Source organism: Miscanthus floridulus, chromosome 8, assembly GCF_019320115.1.
Source record: "Miscanthus floridulus cultivar M001 chromosome 8, ASM1932011v1, whole genome shotgun sequence".
Taxonomy (NCBI): Eukaryota; Viridiplantae; Streptophyta; class Magnoliopsida; order Poales; family Poaceae; genus Miscanthus; species Miscanthus floridulus.
Genome location: NC_089587.1, coordinates 189,835,927 through 189,856,085, shown reverse-complemented (window position 1 = coordinate 189,856,085; position 20,159 = coordinate 189,835,927).

Sequence of the window (20,159 nt, the reverse complement as noted above, 5' to 3'; positions counted from 1 at the left end):
CGATTGGTGAGTTGGTCGGAGGCTGAGCACCTTAGTACTCTTTCTTAGGGCCGTAGACTCCTATGTTCCTGTCGGTCGGGGTGTTCGCCCATGTTCGTCCCGCCCGTGACCTGTGCGGTCGGCCGTTGGGCTTGGTAGGGGTCGGTCGAGTTTCATGCATCACCCTGTTCACGGTTTTCGCAACTGGAGGGGTTGAGCAAACGTCGCTTGCCTCGATGGCTCGAGTGACGTGCTCGGTGAGCTCACTAACGGGCATGTCCGAGTGGAATCTGGGTCCGTCGTTCGTAATGGGGTCGGCATAGCCCTCATGTTGCATTCCACTTCTCCTTAACCCGCCTCCTGGCAGATGCCCGTTTGGTCACCTGCATCTACACTAAACTAACTGATAAATTTTGCTGGAACTTTCACAAGCATGTTTCTTTCAATCGTCCATATACGGAAGTTTTAGAACCGTAGCAGGAGCTGTCACTTGGTTCATTCATGAAGTAGTAGCAACCAGCGGCATAGCAGCATGAAGGAATGTTGATTTTCTCTCCCAATAAATCAGCATCAACATAAGCCAAATTTCAGCGAAACGAACAGGGCTATTAGACTGACCAAACTACAGTTCAGTGCTCACATCCAGAACCCTCACAGCGGACAGCCGGGCAGGCGTGCACTATATACCACCACAAACCACAACCTGACAAGCCGGGAATTGTATTCTTCCCCACTCCCTTTCTCATTTGCCTGTTACACACGTTATTCACACAAAATGATCCGACAGTGCCACAGCGGCCTGCGACGGCCATGCATATAGTGGATCGACCTTGTTCGTGTTCCCCATGTGGCCGTGCAAACCAGACCACAGAACCAGTGCGACCAATGCAATGGTCCAAATAAAGCCAGAAATCGTGTGTTTTCACATGGACGTAAACCCATCAAACTTGAGGCCACGATGAGGCCAGGTCTGCCTCCATCTCGTTGCTCGAGGGCTTGAGGCCATGAGAAGGGCCCTCGATCGCGCGCTTATATGCATACCTGGCTATATGAATGTGCATTTATCTTCGGTGCAAATAGATGCATGGTTAGTTGGTTACATGCACACGACAGTGAGCGAGGAAGTACGGGACCAGCATGCATTTATGTACGGATTGGTGGCTGATGCATGGGCACGGCGGCCCTCATTCTTTGTGTCCTAGCAAGTGATCGATGGCGGTACGCAGAGTGTGAGGCAAAATGCATGCAGCGTCCATGTCAGGGCTTCCTTGCCACACCATACGTGAAGTGCTCAGGTATGCAACGTATGCTAAGGTGCCGAGGAAGCAGGCGTATGGTCCTATCTCTGCCGCCACTACCACCTTTTTTTTTTAGATTGCCACTCCCTGGTGTTAGGTAGTACCCAATGAACTGGTGTAGTGATCGTAATCAAGGGGAGAAAAACTAGCATGGCCTGCTAAGTTAAATAGCGATGGTGCTGACTGCTGACAGATGAGGCGAGAGGCGTAGGTTGGGCCATGTCAGCTGCCAATGCATGTTGGATTTCCTTATTAGTGGTCCTGAGCGAGAGGCCACACCAGAAGCTTCGCCAGCAATCCAGCATGGCTACGCATCATGCGCGGTGCGCATACATTTTTAAGCCATCGATGATAAGCTTCAACGTAAAATCACTAGAAGGGTCATCTCTACGGTAAGAACGAGTAATGGTTTGAGGAGCTCATCACCAAAAAATAATACATATAATAAAGACCCTCTTTTCACTGGAAGTGTGACGATCCGATTCAGTCTCCAGCTGGGATAGCTTACAGACAATCCTAGAGGCCAGTACCCTGTTTGCTTGATCGTATCTGCTATGCTTATCAGCCATGATATAGTGTTTTTCTCTCATAACAAAACAGCATCGGTGGGCTTATAAGCCACAGAAACGATCACACAAACAGGTGCAGAGGCTTCCCACAAAGATGGTGCAGATGGATGCAGCAACTTCAGACCACATCACACGGTCCGCGGTTGTAATAAACGTCTGCCCTGGTCCGTGGTTTACCTGCAAGAAAGGACTAAGGCAAGGAGACGCTCCCTCCCCCTATCTATTCTTGTTGGTAGCTGATGTTCTTCAGCGCCGCTACATACAGTTCAATGGAGGAGTCCGTCATCCTCTGACAGATGATGTCTGCCCCGTTTTGCAATACGCCGACGATACACTGATTGTGGTTCGTGCTGAGATTCCGGATGTAAGAAACCTGAAAAAGATCCTGGACAACTTTGCATCTGCAACAGGCCTGCACATCAACTTCAGTAAGAGTACTGCTGTGCCCATACATGTCTCCCCTAGAACCTTGCCTCGAGTCATCCGACTACTGCAGTGCCAGGAAGCGTCTTTCCCACAAGTCTACCTGGGTTTGCCACTCTCAAATTTGCAAGCCTTCGCTCCACTGATCGCCAAAGTTGATAAAAAGATTGGTTGGTTGGCAATCGGCTCTTCTCAACAAAGCCGGTCGGGTCATCCTCATTAACTCAGTGCTTGACGACCTAGCAACACATTTCATGTCTGCAATAGCTCTGCCGCAGGGTGTTCTTGACCAACTAGAAAGCAAATGGAAAGCTTTTCTTTGGTATGGCAAATCCAAGACTACTGGAGCGTGCTGCATGATCTCCTGGGAAATGGTTCGGAAGCAGCGGTCTGATTGTCTGAAGGAGGACTTGGTATTAAGAGCCTGACAACTGTGAACTCAACTACTCAAGTTTGCTTCTTAAGCTATTACATCGGCTTCACCAGCCTGGTGACTCTTCATGGGCGGCCTGGGCGAGACGCCATGTATATCTTGCCTTCATAGCTGGGGATGTAGATGGAAACCACTGGGATACCATTGAGGGCCACCTCCCAGCATATAGATGCATCACTCGGTCAATGGTGGGAAATGGAGCCTCCACCTCTTTTTTTTAGAAGGGTCTTCATATATTAATTTAGAAACATATTACAGAAATGGGACAGAATATTCCCCAGTCAATGTTCTGGAGTGCACGCATGGTAGCACAATTCTCATGCAGAACCCAGTTTAAGCATTCAAACTTACAGTACAAGGGAGTACAAGTTTGTGGTGCAGACTGTCGGGTCTTGTTTAGTTCCTTGCCCAGAAGTTTACATCCAATCACATCGAAGGTTTGGGAGTATTAAATATAGACTAAAAAATAACTAATTGCACAGATTACAACTACTTTGCGAGACGAATCTTTTAAGCCTAATTAGTTCATTATTTGACAACATAGTGCTACAGTAACACACGTGCTAATGACGGATTAATTAGGCTTAATAAATTCGTCTTGCGGTTTACCGATGGATTCTGTAATTTGTTTTTTTATTAGTATCCGAACACCCCATACGATACCCTCATATAACATCCGATATGACATCCCAAGACTTTACACCAACAAGCCCTCAGTCCCCAGGCTCTCCACTGTCGCCATTTCCGAATTGGAGGTCCTTGATAGCCTGATGCTGCAAGTTCAGCTCACCGACTCAAAAGATGTCAGAACCAGTACATTTGAAAAGGGAACCATAGCCTAAACAGTGCCAGGATTTACAGAGCCTCCACATCTGATGGCCGAAGATTGCCGGCGTTCAAATTTGTCTGGAAAAGTTGCGCCCCACCAAAGGTCAGGTTCTTCGGTTGGCTGCTACTGCACGATCGCCTCCAGTGCAGTTCAAACCTGATCAAGAAAAACATCGTCGATGAAGACATGTGTTGTATGTCGTGGCTACTCTGAAATCGGAATCCACTTGTTCGTGACTGCTCTTTTTGCAAAGGAGTTTTGGGGGGTACTTGGTTGGAGCACTGCCGATATGCCAGATGAAGCACATCTTTGGGAAATCAAGCGGCCGGTCCACGTCCCCCAACATCTGTTCTCGACCCTGATCCATCTATGCTGTTGGCATCTCTGGAAGCACAGAAACGCCATGGTGTTCAGGAAAGAGCAGCCAAGCCTGGCTCGCCTGATGATTGCGTGCAAGGAAGATTGTGAGCTCTAGCGACATCGTTTCCCCTTCAGGCTTCGGCCGCTGGCAAATTGTTGGAGCAACTTTTTTTTTTTGGTATGTAACAGTCGCACCCTCTCTAGCTTCATTGTTCCCTTTGGCCAATGGCCTTGTACCAAACCTAACGGAGCACGCGTCCGACCATTTCCCGGCTAGCCCGGAATCAATGGAAATCATTCATGTGGGGCCTCTCAACCCCCGTGGTGATTGAATAAAAAAAAAAGTATGACGATCCGAAAACTATCTCAAATAAAACTTTGCTAAACTCCACTTGTTAAGGCAACTTAATTATAGTAGAAGTGTGTAATTTAGAAATATATATAGCATACTTTATAGATATTAATCATTTTTTTGTGATAGCTTATATTAGTTTATATATAAATTTGAGAGATATTTTGTTTATTTTTTATGATGTCCAAGGTGAAAAATTTAGATACAAATTAAAATGTGTTGCTTTATGTTTCCTTTCATAATTATATTTATGGGTAATTTGAATGCAAATGTAGGAGTTATGTTGCATTACCTAATAGCGATAGTTGTGGGTAATTTATAAAAAAATATTAGCATATTATTTTAAATTATCTTTCATAATGAACGGGGTGTGAATAATTTATATACAAAGTTAGGGGCTTGTTTTGAATTATATTTTATAATGGTAGAGGTAAGTAATTTAGATACAAATTTAGGAGGCAAGTTTGAATTATCTCTATTAATGAAAAATGAGGATAATTTATATACAAATTTAGGGGATAATTTTGAATTATCTTTTGTAATGAAAGAAGGTGGATAGTTTAGATGCAAAATTAGGAGGTTAATTTATGTATTTTTTATAATGGCATATGCGGTAATTTTAAAAAATTGAATAGATCCAATTACTACTATTGATGATGATAATTAGATATATCGAATTAAAAGCCACGAAGTTTCTTGTTGGTGTTTTGAGAACCGACGAGTAAATTTAGCGCTGCCCTGCTCAAGGGAATCAATGGCTAGCACTTGAGACACAGGAAAATTATACTGGTTCGGGACGAAGCCCTACGTCCAGTGCCGGAGACTGTGAGTACGTGTTCCTCAAGTTTAAGTGCTCCAAACGGCTTACAACAGGGTGTATGTAAGTTAGGGTTCTACAGATAGAAAGTTAGAGGCAGGGGAAATCGATACTCTAGGAAGAAGGCCTGGCTCCCCTTATATAGCTGCGGGGCCAGGTTACATGCAGGAGTGTAGGGTTCTCCCGATCCGAGTGGCCAGAAGCCTGAGGGAGGGAAAAGCTAGTAAGCTTGGTCAGCAATTCTTCTGGTCTTGTCAGCACGTCAAGGCATGGTCATCGAGGGCATGCTCCCTTCGCCAAGTCATGGCGTACGGTGGTGGTACAGTGCCAGCTGTGGATGCACTATGGGAATGGTGGTTGTTCACCAACTTCACCGTATGGCATGGGCTCGTCATGGTCGTCGTGGCCTTCGTCCTAGCTTCCGTTTCTTCAGAGAGGATGAGCTTGGTGGCCTGGCGTTGACTTGGTCGAGGCTACCGATCTTTACCCTTCGCTTGCTCGCAGTTTCCCTATGAGCTTCGAGTGGTCATGGACCTCCATGCGAGAGCTAGTTTCTCACCCCACATGGGGTGAGACTGTCCATTATAACCTCGTCGGCCGAGCAATGTGCCTCGTTGAGCGTCCATGGGTAGTTCAAGTGCGACCCGATGTCCCCATACAATCGACGTGGAGTTTGGCTATGTCTCATCGAGAGACGTCTCATAAATCATCGAACTCCTATCATGTTGGTCCCCAACTGCTTTCGCAACAGCTAGAGGGCAAGATGCCTCCCCCAGAGAGGATAACCTAGGCGGCTTCGAAGCCAACGACTTGAACACAGGGGAGATGGTCGAGAGGTTTAGCACCGTCTTGATCAGAGCCGCTCGGGGCCCATCCCTTCGTGCCCCTAACTCTTTGGTGGTTGTGGACTCTTACATGTGTCGGCCTAGTCAAGAAGGAGAATAACGCGTCTGTGGCGCATGGGTGAGAAGTCAGAGGGTCGCTCTGCTCATAGATTTGGGGGCCGGTTGGCCTCCCAGGTCACACGTGTCTTAATGGTACCCCACGCGTGTGGTCGTGTGTCGTGTAGGCGTGTTTCTCAAAGGGAAGTGGGGGCGTTGCTCGCAGGTTTCTTGTAGGTGTGGTTTGCCTTCCCGGTCGTTGTTGCATAAATGTGGCAGAATTGCCTGAAATAACATGCTCTCGAAGGCGCTCATCTTCCACTAGACACTAAGCACCCCAAAAGTTAGCTACATCGGTCGGTTCCGTCGAGCACACCCCATGGAAAACTCGAATCAATCCATGTTTTACCTCCAGAATCCAATAATGAGTACGAGCTTACAATACTTAGTCCATTTTATACAACAAGAGTTCTTGGAAATTATTTACTACAATACCAGGGATCAGAGTGCGATAATTAAACAACAGAATAAAAATAAACGTCTAGCGGAAATGATACAAGGATCCGTTTGTGCTGACGAGAAGAATCCTCCACACAAGAGCTACTCCTCAAGCTACACCTACAACAGGGTAAAATAAACCTTGAGTACACAATGTACTCGCAAGACTTACCCGACTAGTGGGAATAGTTTCCCGACTCCAAGGGGTATGATAGGCAATATGAGTTTATTGTTTTCTTTTTTGTTTGCGAAAAGCATTACTAGAAGTACATCCTTAAGATCAAGTTTAATTAGCAGTCATGATTACTTCATTAGCTAACCATTCTAGGTAAGCACTTGTTCTACTTTCAAGCAAGGGTTGAGCAATCAGAACCAATTTATCATCTTTCATATTCTAGTTCTTACTATGGTGCTAGACCATAGCCAAGTCATACCGTCTCACAGAAATGGCGATTCATGAATCAATGTATCCCTGCTGGGTACCCCGAAACACATGCCCCGTTTGTACCATAGGCACAAACAAGACCAACCCATTCCACTTCTGTCATGGGGTCCAGGTCCCTATCCAAACTTGGACTCCAAGCCCCCACACTTGAGACCCGATCTCAATATGGTGCTTATACCTCCACATTTCCTCGCCTCCAATCAGTTGGTCCAAAAAGAGCTGAAACCCACGACAAGAGCGTAATGAGCCTTCCTGCTCCTATAAGCAAGTATGTGCTCAGGATAATAAGTTTATGTCCTGACTACCATCCACAGCAATGGACAGTCATGAATGGACATGGATAGAGAAAATAGTGTAACCAAGCTAAGCCCCCTGGCCGCGGGACACAACTCGTTACACCCACCAATACCCATACCATATCCCTTTCCAGTCTCCATTTTTCTTTCATCATTTTTATCATGAGAGTAATTATAATAATCACCTATTATGAGTAACGGCAAGTTACTCACGCTACCGAAAACCTAAGCATAGCAGCTACTCGAACCTGCACTAGTAAGACTCATAGGACAGATATATGTTTGCATGTGGTTTCCATAAAATTCCTATAATGTAAATGCACATCACATATATATAGTGATTATCAAAAATAAGGGTTATGCACCGGGGCTTGCCTTGGGCAGGCGTGGTGTCAGCTGAGTTAGTCGGTGGTGGCTTCGGGACCTCCTCCCTCACGAGGACCTCCTCCTCGTATTGCTCGACAATCTCCTCGAACTCACGATCATTTATGGTCACTATCTCCACCAACTCGTTCTCTACATGTATGTGATGTTGATACAACCATTTAGCATTTAGGCAACAACAACTCTAATGACTAAGATACTAAGCTGACTATCATCTTCATCAAGCAAAGTGTTAGGTTCAACTAACAAACCCTTAGCTTGGCAAATTAAGAATATGCACACCAAGCTACTAAGCTAAGCTCTAATGACTAAGATACTAAGCTAACTATTATCTTCATCAAGCAAAGTGTTGGGTTCAACTAACAAACCCTTAGCTTGACAAATTAAGGATATTTATTTATTTCTACTAGTGATTTAATGTATATTGAAACAAAGAGCATTTAACTCCCCTAATGCTCAGTCTATTCTAAGGCTACAAAAATTACAGTGAGCACATAATAGTACACTATAAAAATTTTAGGACTAAAGATACCACCAATTTACCACAAAAATTCCTACAATAATTAACTTAATATTATTAAGCATTCTCAAACGATTTAAGAACTCCTAATATCAACACATATAAGTATGAACTAAATACACCAACAGATAGATCACAATTTTAGGAACCTAACAAAATGTGTTTCATAATTTTTTGGACACCTACATGATTTTATATTAATTACCAAAGATTAGATCTGAAATTAAATTAGAAAACCATTTCTAATTCCTTAGAAAAAAGGAAAAGGGAATCTCCTTCGTGGCCCGTGCAACCCTGCGCATGCGCTCGCGTGGCGGCACGCAGATACGACCCACGCGGACACTGGCCCAAGCGGAGACGGACCACGTCGGGGAAGGCAATTTTGCAAAAGAGACCTCAAACTCCTCCCAATTTACAAGTAAGTACTAACACTATTTTCTAATTTCTCAAACCTTCTCACTTAACCCCTCGGCTTCCCTAGAATTCCCCAGCGTGCACCGCAGGCTAACTCGTGCCCAGCGGCGTGGCGAGCGGTAGCATGGGGTGGCCAGGCTAGCCACCAGAGACCCACACTGGCTCGTCGGTTAGGCCGACATTCAACTATGGTCCCACCGCCTACACCGAGCAGCAACGTGGGGCGGCCGGGACGCACTAGAGTTAGCTACGGTGGCGCGGGGCCATCCACGATGGTGGTGCGACTGCCCCAATGAACCAGAGTACCTAAGGACCTAACTGGCTAGCGAGTGAGCATCAGGATACTACCATGGACCTAGCCAAGGTGGTGGGTGGAGAAGAGGGTGACGGAGAAGGGCTAGCGATGTGCGGCCGAGCCATGCGGCAGCGCACCGCAGTGGCATGGTCGCGTCAGCGATGATGGGGAGGTAGTAGTGGTTCGGCTAAGGTGCATAGGGTGAAGAGGGAGTCAAGGCAAAGCTAGTGATACAGGTAAATTGGTTCAGGATGGGCAATAGGAGGGCTACCCTCGACCATGGCCTGACACGACCTTAATGGCACGATGGCGGGAAAAGCTCCAAATTGGAGCTTGACAGTGCCTTCTTCATGGCTAGGTGGCGTCAGGCAGCGAGACGACATGATGGTGAAGCCGTGGATGCGATGAATTGAATGGAGGTGATCGATCGTTGCGTAATTTGGTGGCACGGACGGCGGTCAGTAGAGAGAAAGAGGGAGACGAGGTCGGCAGGTGGCCTCAGCACGGCCTCGTCTTGGCGGGTTGTGATTGGTGCGATCAGGGCATCACACGCGTGGATGCAATCAAACAAGCATGTGTGTCCATTGACCTTCATGGCCCACGCAGCCATAGTGCCATAAATGGCAAGGTGACGGTGAGCTCCACCACGTGCATCCGGCAGCAGCGAGCACCAAATAGGGCCAACAGCGGGGTAGGGGTGCAGAGGGAGGCACGGACATGACGCTAAGGTGATGGCACCTACAGCGGCTATGTGGCGGCACGAGGTGGGTCGGTAGGGAAGCCGCGATGCTTGATCGTGCAAGCAACAGCAGTGGCTCCACGCGATAGAGCCAGTGGCGGCCAGGATAGGGTAGTCATAGTCGGCCACACGTGGCAGCGCGCGTGCGCACATAGAGCGATCCGTCATGGCGACATCACGCCCCCGCGACATGGTGACCATGCTCACCTGGTGAACTTGCCCAAAATCACGTATTGCGTGAATTTTAAAGCACCTATAACAACTAAATGGTTGCTTATGGACCTAAACCATCTTCACCATGGTCAAGATGGCATGTGAGGCTACCAACCCGAGCTAAAACATGAAACCATCCCTAAACTTGATTTCATAAAATAAATTGCCAAACATGGCATTGTCTTGTTGTCTATAAACTTAAAAATATTCTAAGTCTTTGAGCTGAACTTGATTCCAAGTTGCATTTCTAGGCCATTAGAAGCATTAGCTAGCGAAGTTATTTTTCAACAGCAAGGATTTCATTGTCATCTACAAAGTCCATACTCCAAACTTTATTTAAGTGCTACATATATGTTCTATAGTGTTTTTGTTCAATAAAAATTGGTTTTCAACCCTACTTGATATACATGAATTACAGAGTAGCTTTTCATTTAACATTTTTTTTGATCATATTAAGTTACAAAAAAATCATCCACACATTCTACCACATGCGTTATCACATAAACATGATGCTCATGACATGTTTTAGTAATTTGTTTAGGGCATAACACCGAGTTTGTTACAATAAATAGCCCTTTCCTCGAGTTGTTCCAATCTCTTACTTTCGCCTTCCCCTATCATTCGTTGCAAATGAGAGAAGGAAGAAGAGGGAGGGGAAGTCGACCTTCGAGGTCTACCTCGCATTTGCCGCCATTTGTAGCCCTCTTGTGCAGCCACCATCTCATCCTCTTTAGCACTGGTGCCACTTGCCTTCTATTCCGCTACTACCGCCTCGCGCGCTCCATCCTACAAGATGAGTCTATGGGTGCCATCATCGGTGATGGAGGCAAAGTTGTTGTAGCTTGTGGAGAAGGGTTTCCTTCCACCCAAGGATGTTGCGGGGTGGAGAGCTGCCATCAGCGAGCGATTTTCTTGGCCACGGTCAGGGGAGGCGGCATCCTTCACTGACTTCCATGAGCGCGGATTCAGGATCCTAGCCTCTAACTTCCTCCATAGATTCCTGCACGAGTATGAGGTTCAGCTACAGCATCAGCCACCTGATGTGGAGCTGTAGCTAGTAGGCTTTGTTGTCGTTTGTTAGGGCTTTCTCAGAATCAAGCCCTCCAAGTACCTTTTCTAGTGGATCTTTGAGATTTGTAGCTAAAAGGTGAAGGCATCTGACAACATCCTCACTCCACTGGGTGGTTTGATGATCCAGGTTCATTGTGAGCTCTCCGACTAGTACCTGCACTTGTCGTCGAAGGACTCGAACCAGGGCTGAGATAGCAACTGGTTCTACATTCTTAATGATGACGCTGCCCTACTTCCTCCTTTTTCTGGTGCCCCACCGGTCGGTGGGGAGTCCTAGAGCTAGGGGTGTGTGTAGGGCCAGCATCGCCAGGTGGACCAGGCCATGGAAGTTCTCCACGGCTAGGTGTCGGCTAGGTTGAATAGGGTCAATGTCCTTTGGACCCTCTTCGAGCACAACATCCAGTACTTGAAGGCTCGTGCGCATCTGCTGTACAACTACTTTGGGGTCAAGGACCCACTCAAGAAAGGGTGGAGGAGTTGAGTGCTGATGTTGTGAGGAGATGGGTGGTGGCCTTGGCTGCCTCCAGGACTACCATCCGGGTCGAGGGCGCTTCGGATGCGTTTTCGGTGTCCTTTCATCCAAATCTAGTGAGCTTCTTCTTGTGTTTTTGGTTTGACTTGGGGTTGTCGCTCTTGTTATGGGTTTTACCATGTGTGCTTATATATCATGTGCTAGAGTGCCACTCCATGTTTTGTCTCTCCAGCTCCAAAGGAGCCACGTGTGCCACCTAGTAGAAGGTGGACGCTAATGAGAGGAGGTGCCAAAGGCAAGAGAGGGTGCGGGAGAATGCGGAGTGGCAGAAGCGGTGCAATTGGCACTGTCTGATGGTGGAGAAGGATGACGACGAGGATGATGATGATGATGATGATGATGAGTTGGAGGTCCTCAGGAGCACCTCTAGCGTGTTCTATAGGTCTAACACTGGGTCCGGACCGAGTGGCGCCAAGCCCTCGACTGATGCTGCGGAGGAGGAGGATAGCCCTTGGAAGAACTTGGCCCCATCCCCACCAAGGGGGGTGAGCCTAAAGCATTCTCGTGCCAATGATGGTGATGGGTGTGGCTCATCGTCTCTAACTCCTACATGTCGCTCCCTGATGAGGCGCGGGACACCTAGCCTAGACTGTTGTGCCTTAGGTCGTATGCTGAAATAAAGAGCCATAGATCAATGAGAAACCTCTCCTCCGAGTGCTCCAACAGGTGACTAGGGGGTGTATCGCCGGTACCATAGGAGCCCCCCCCCTTCCCACCACTTCTCGGGCCACCATTATCGCTCTCCAGCGAGCGGTGATGGCGGCTCATGGTAGCACCCAAATGGAGTCCGTCCATAGTCCTGCCTCTCTCCTCCTCCACCACCCACCACCCCTCCTCTTCTCCTACTCCTACAGTGATTGGCGTCACCGATGAGGAAGATCCAGACCTTCCATAGTCAGATTTTGAGCCTCCTAGGCTAGATCTAGCGGCGCGATGGTGGCTCCCCCTCCTCCCTTCCGTGTGTGCGTGTGTGAAAGGTCCTTGTTTGGTTTTGGTAATTGAGTGACAACCCTAGGTAGACTAATTGTGTTTATGTGAGATACATAGGTGATTAGGCCATAGGTACATGTGTGTGAGCAACATATGCCATGGAGGTGGAAATGGCTCAGAGATGTGGCAAAGCTCACACATGTGATGATGGAGTCCATTGCACATGAGACATGACATTGAGTCATGTGATCAAGGTGGAGAGGATCAAGATATGACTTGGCTCGACAGACTAGTTGCAAGTGTGAAGGGCAAGTTGAGTGAGGACTTGGCGCTGATGGACCAAGGCAATGGTGAATAGCAAGTGAAGTCAAGATCGATGAACCAGTATGATCATGTGATGATATGAAATGGTTCATACCATTGTTGATCGTGTTGGTGCATGTGTTGCATCGATATTGGAGGAGATGGAATAGAATGCACAAGGCAAATGTATAACCTAGGACATTTCATTTCACCGGTCATAGGTATGTAGAGATGTTGATCGCCAGGTTTAGGATTGATGGCCATACTATCAAGAGGGGCAAACTTGTTTACATATTGGTCATCTAGTGCCACTCGAGTGATCTAACTTTGCATCATTGCTTGGATCGAGTGGCATGGCAAGTTGAGTGGCTAACTCCTTGAAAATGATTGTGAAAATGCTAACACACATATATATGGTGGTGTACACTTGGTGGTGTTAGCACATTTACAAAGGAAAAGAAGTTGGAGTTGAAACGGATCAACTCGATGAAGAAACAGAGGAGAAACAGGTCACTGTGAGTGATCGGACGCTAGCCTCAGCAGGACCAGTGCATCCAGTCTAGTGGAAGTAGAGAGCGCGTGGTCTCGGTCTTGTGACTAGACACTGAGTTTGAAGTGACCGGACTCAGGGTTCCAGTGTCCGGTCAATTATAAAAGAAGGTGGTGCTCTCAGGCTCGATTTGCCCTATGACCAGACTCGGAGAAGAAAAGTGACCGAACTCTAGCTGAACATTGTTCAACATTCGGTCCTACTGACTTGGCAGCACACAGAGAAGAGGAGGAGGAGCGGATGCACCGGCATGTCTGGTCATGGTGGACCAGACACGTTCGGTCAAAAAAAACTGGCTCTAGAACCTTACTGGAAATGACCGGACTCCAGTGATGGAGCGTCCGGTCACTTTGAGTAGTGCATCCAGTTGCAACTTAACCTTGAGATCGAGCTCTCAGCATTTGAAGCCAGGGATGACGTGACGGCCATCCATTGACCGAACACTGGCAGGGTGCGTCTGGTCGCCCCGAGTAGTGCCCAGTGAAGGGGTACAACAGCTCTTTTCATGTGGGGGCTTATAAATAGCCCCTTGGTCAGTCTTTGGTCATGAGCTAAGTAGAGCAGAGCACCCTTGAGCCTTGGTGGCTTGTGTAGGTGTGCTTGGGAGCCCTCTAACTCACTTGAGCTGGATAGTGTTCATCCGATCGAGTGAGTGAGCGATTCTAGTGTGATTGCATCGTAAGGTTGCATCGAGTGGCACTAGGTAATCGAGTTGCAAGGCGGTGGTGCTTGTTACTCTTAGAGGTTGCCACCTCCTAGATGGCTTAGTGGTGGTCTCCATCGAAGCCCACAAGAAGCTTGTGTGGTGCTCCGGAGAAGAGCTTTGTGAGGGGTATTGTGCTCACCCCACGAGAGCCGCGAAGAGAAACTCTAGTAGAGCAAGACGTAAAGGGCGACAAGTGGTCTGACTGAGTCAAGTGCTAGAGCTTGTGGTAAGCACTCCACATGGGAGAGTGTGACTTGTGGGTCACCACCAACAAGAGGACCGGCGGTAACCTTGGAGCTTGTCTCAACAGGGACTAGTGTGTTGGCAAGCACATGAACCTCGGGATAAAAATCACCGTGTTAACATTGTTCTTCCCATTGGTTGGCAACCCCCTTACACAAGCTTGTAATTAATTTCATATACATTGTGCTTGTCTAGTTGCTCTTGTAATTAGTTAGCTTATATAGCTCACTAGTTACCTTCTTGCTTGTGTAGCATAGAAGTAGCTCCCTTGCGTGGCTAATTTGGTTTGTGTAACCTTGTTAGTCACATTGCTTAGTTTGTGTAGCTAAGTATTTACGCTCTATAATTTGGCATTGGTTGCCTTGTTATTGAGCATTGCTAGTAAGCTTAGGTGGCTTTGTGCTTTTGCTTACTAGCATGTGTAGGAGCTCCCTTGTTGCTTGAAGTACTAGTGGCATAGGTTTGTATGACCTTGCTTCTAGAATTGGTTAGGTGAGCTCTAGCTAGCCCAGCACCTTTGTTGCCTAATTAGGATCTTTATAAGGTGCTTGTGAACTTCGATAGAGGGGTGTAGTCTTGGCTAGACCAATTGTTTTAAATTCCGCATTTGTTTTGGTTAGCCGACATGATTAGATTTAGAAAGGACTATTCACTACCCTCTTGTCTGCCATCTTGACCTTATAGGGTGGCTACATGGGACTGCCTCATCGTCTTCTGTAGCGTGGGTGGTAGCGCCGGTAGCCGCCAATCAAGCACACGCGTTGGGTGGAGGTGAACGGTGGCTCTACTGGTCCCGGCTATTACTTAGCAGTGGATCTAGGCCCTATGGGGATAGATCTTGTGCTCACATCCCCTGTCAGGGGATAGCATGGTGGCAGCAACCTGACGCCCATCGGCAAGGTGAACCCTACAGTGCCCTCAACGCAGTGCCCCTAGGTGCGCCCGGTGACATAGCTGGTGGTTAGTGGCTTTGATGTAGTAGCGCTCTAGTTGGTGGCCTTGGCCCTGCATAGGCGGTGCTGGCATGCTTGCTGCTTGCAGCCTACGCTTCGGCTACCAGAGGTGGCCATGCTCACCCACGCCGGCTGATGGCTGGTGGCCAGGGCTAGATCCAAGGTTGTGGCTGCCTGCAAGGGGCCGGCGATGGCTGCCTGGCTAGGGATAGCTAGTGTGCAGTAGCCAGTGCTGGTGGGTAGTTGGTCTCGGAGCCCACATTGGCACGACGTCAGTGTGGTGGAGACCGGGAATAATGACTTCGGCGCGCCAAGCGGCGGTTGGAATTGCTGCTCCCTACTCGCCGGCCTAGAAGCCAATTAGCACAGTGGTGCCCCCATCCCTGACCTACAGTGTTGACTACTTGCTTGGGTATCTACCCTGCCTGGCTTGGTCTAGGCTGGTGGTGGTGGCGCAGTCTGTGTCATTTTCCTTTCTAAAGGCATCGTTGAAGCTTGTAATCACCGTACGGGTTGTCGGGGCAAGTGTTTGCCGCCGTCCCATTCCTCTCACCAGAGCCACTCCTAGCTATGCTTTGCCTGCTTGTGCTTAGATTCCTCTTCACATTGGTCTATCCACCATGGATGTTGGTGTTGCCACAGTTGTTTTCTTTGCAGCGGCTACCTAGCCGCTTGTGGATTCTCGATGGATGCTTTGCCATCGTTGGTCATCTTATTCATAGCGGCTACCTAGCTGCTTGTGGATACTCGATGGATGCTTTGCCATCATTGCTGCCTGGGTGGATGCTTTGCCATGATAATCGCTACTAGCCCGCGGATGCTTTGCAGTGTTGTGCTCACGGATACTTTGCTGCATTCTTCCCGGTAGATGCTTTTCCACCATGGCTTCATCTCCCTTATTGGCAGCCTTCACGTCTTTATTCTTAGTTGTAGGACCAGTCAGCTAGGTTGTGGTGGAGGGCCCTTCCCCTGTCGCACTTCTAGCTTTCACTTGTGTTTCTTGTTCTAAACCACTCACTCTGTGGTTTTGTATTCTATGCTATGGGTTTTCCCATAGTCGCGTCGTGTACACCGTTCCTTCGGCACTCTTGCTTCTTCTTACTGAAATTCACGTGGATGCATGTTCCTAGGAAAAAAAGGCCATACCACGCTAGATGCGGCACATGATGTGGTTGGTGAACCCTGCCACCTTGTTGCAAAGGCGCTTTGATGGGAGGATCGAGGTGCGGTGGGTTCAATCATGTTGCCAACGCCTCCACTTGGCTCTCCCCTGGCTCACACGAGGCATGTCTTGTTGGTAGGAAAGGCATCATTGGTAGTTTCGCTGGTTCCTCCATGGGGCCCGGGGGCACAGGTGCGACAGAACCTATGGTGGTGCCCGTCGTAGGGGACCATGACTTTGGAGTGTGCCAAGCCATGAGTACCCCGGGCTAATGCAGATGTTTGGGGCCATGCGGAGGTGGTGGGCCTAACTGTTGGTATAAATTAATGCACACAGAAAAATCCGCAAGTGCACGGATATTATACCGATGTAGCACTTCATCAGGAGTACCCAGTTTTATATCGAACTCAAGGAAACGTGTGTGAGAATAACCAAATCTAACTTAACCCAACTTCACAATCAATGCTAGATAATAGGAGTGTAGAGACAACTGCTAAGATCTTCTAGTTCTAACTTTGGTAAGCTTTGTCTTCTATTGTTCAATTCTAGGGATATTACTAGAGAAAACACAAGCAGAGTATGTTACCTATAGTAATAAGGTCCTGCTAGGCCTACTAACAGGAGGTCGACTATAAAGGATTCAACGAGGCTATAAGAGTCACTCTTGTGAGCTACCACCGATCCGAAAAGTAGGGTACATCCATGAGTAACCAAGTCTAAGCACCATGCTTACACTACGAATACTACTTTAACCTAGGAGCTACAAGGATTAAAGTACTCAAAAGAGTCACAAACCTTAAGAACAATATGCATAAGATGCTTACTTGAATTAGAAGTCGATTACCAGAGAAATCTCAGAAGCAAGCTCAAGAAGAATTTGATTCCACTAGAGTATAAGCCGTAGAGAGAGCATCGACAGGCCAGGACTCCTCTGAAACTGATCCCTCTCACTCTATCTCTCTATCTCTAATACAAGACTAGATCATATCGAGTACTAATATTCTCTTGATTGCTAGCCCCGATCGTGGTGGAGATATGGATTAGGGTTTTTGGGTTTTTAGCTCTTAGGATCTAACTTGGCATGCCCTGGAGGGGGTGCAAGTTGTTATATTTAGGCTAGAGCATCAATCCTGAGCCCTTGGATCAAACCGACTTGAATAAACGGCGGAGATGCAATCCTTAAGGCGGTGGAGAACCGACGCAGCAAGGAGACTAACAAGTGGGACCCATAGGGGCCGGATGGCCTGCATGTGGGGCCGGCCAGCCCCACATGTTAGTGACATGGCCTCTGCTTTGGTGGAGTACCTCCTGGAGTCTTCTAGAGTCTTCCCATGCTGTTTACACGATAGAATTCCGTAATTTCCTATGACGAATAGGTCCTCCTTGGTGGTTTTCTGATTAAATCCTGCTAGAAACACAGATTCACCAAAACTCATGGAATTTGTCAGTTTAAACACCTAAGTCTACATTGGTGATCTATTTTAGCCATTTATGCAAGTTATATTGATGGTTTGTGATGAATGTTAACTACCGTCAACAAGCTCCCCACACTTAGGCTTTTACTCGGCCTCGATAAAAGGATGGATTACTCAAGACATAACCTTAGGTCAAGTCATCAACATAAAACTATTCCTAGCCATTCATGCTCTGTAGGATTCAAAGTGTCTACCATGAAACTTTTGGCGGTTGAAGAATGGAACAACTGAAACATATTACCATCTTCCTTTAGTCAAGTCAATTGGAGAAACATTTTAAGATTATTGAAAATGAAATATAGCTTACCTTCTCCTTTTTGTGGTACTCTCAAATCACTCTATATATGTGGTATTTTTGGATCCTCACCAAAGCATTGATGATTGTGCCTTCTTTTTACCTACTTCTAAAAAGCTTATGTGGAGCTCATGTAGGGATAAATATGAAAACATACTTGCATTACATATATTGTAGAGTCAAAACAAGGATTCGAGGAGAAAAATATTATACTCTTAGATCAAGATGTGCATGTGTGTGGATATGTATATGCTAGCTAACCTAATTCTACTATGCTCCTTGAAACATATCTCTCTTGATTGAAACTTAAAAATACTTTGCAAGAAAACATGGGCTATCTTATTCATCTCTTTCTTTCTCTTTTTTTAGGCGGGCATCTAAGTACCCATTGTTTTCAATATCTCAGACACTTGTCCATTTTTTCAATACTTTTCTTTTCTTTTTTATGAATAACTTTTGCATAGCCCATGCCTCTTTTTCTGCATTTGAAACTTTTCAAGAGAGACATTTACAAAAGCTTGGAGCATTCATCCTAACAAACATATTTTTGTGTCTATTCCCAATATAGGAGTAGAACATTTTTGGGTGGATCGAAAACATGTTGTTGCATACTCCTAGTGTAGGAGCAACAGATATATGTGGAGTGTACGTGATCTTGATCTTAAGAGTATGATAAGTTTCTCAACAAGGGTCACAAGGTTTGACCAAACTCAATACAATCACAAGTAGTATATGTAGAAGGTTTTTCTAGCCTATGTATGGCTTTGGTAGGACATTGCTTTACCACAAAGGAGAGGTATAACTACTCATTTTTCTTTTTGAAATAAAATTCTCCAATAACAAGATATCAAGAATCAAGTTCTCATTATTCTACTATATCTCATTCCGCAACAACTTAAGTAACATTGGGTCCCTAATAATAAGTTTCCAACAGTAGCAAGACTTCTAGGAAAAGTATCATGTGAGTCTATCCTTAAGTCATGACTGAAATAATCTTTCCTCAGATTTTAAAGTTGTTTATCAAGTGATTTTCAATTTAGTTCAAAACGGAAAGCAAGATAGGTGAAAATAGAACATATGGGCCGCAAACCTGACCGTGGACGAAGCGCGAGGTGAGGCGGCACCATGATGGGCCGACCGGCCCATGCAGGAGGCCGGGTGGCCCACTCTCGGTCCCACTCGGGTCCAACTTTAGTGAGCATGGTTCTTAGTCCATTGCTTCCCGAATTTCATGATTTTCACGATCGAATTCCGCCTTATTATCGTGGTGTGTCTCCCCCACACTTGTTTCCTATTTACCTTTATGCACAATATGTGGACACAAACACATATCCAAAAAAATAGAGAACATATAATAATAATAACAAGACTCCATTAATATATATAAGGCACTTTATTAGACAAGCACAAATTAAGCACAAACTTTTGACTAGCTAACACAAACTTCAACCATTGTAACAATCTGAGCTAGGCAAATAACCTAAACGTAATATCTTCAAACACATGACCTAAACACTCATGCCTTATAATCAACTACCTAATTCTCACTTCCTTGTCTTAGCATCAAAATGATTCAAAGCGTTAAGAATGTGTTGTAGGCTCTTGTGATAGGCGTGTTCTTCATCGATCCTTTGATCTAAGATATAAATAACATCAGAGAGATCTTCAATCTTCTTCTCTAAAAGGCTAATGGTCATTCATGAATGCTTCTCTTCAACCTCTAGAATAGCTGGTGATGCCTTTCTCTTCTTCTCCTTTGGGGGAACAACTTTGATTTGATCTGGCATAGCCCGGACTCAATCAATGGTTGTATGAGGGGTGACTGACTCATATTTTGCACATGTAACATCTCCAAACTTATTGGTCTTGACTCCAGTCAGCACCTCATGTCCCTTTGGAGGAAGGAGCTTGATCTCCTTGATCACCTTGATCAGCTTCTGGACATATAACTTAGGCTCCTACAGGCGTGGCTTGCCTTCAAGAAGTGGACGTGGTGGTGGCAGAGCAATCAACAAACGACGAACAGCTTGAGTGAAATAGGATTGGCTTGAGAGAATAGGGGTTATCTCTGGTGGAACGACGGTCAGCGCAAGTGCGTCGGGCTTCTTGTTTAGATCAGCTCCATAGGGGACGATTTGCTTGTTGGCCATTAGAATCTAGAGAGGAGGAGAGATTTGCTGCTGTTGGAGAAAGG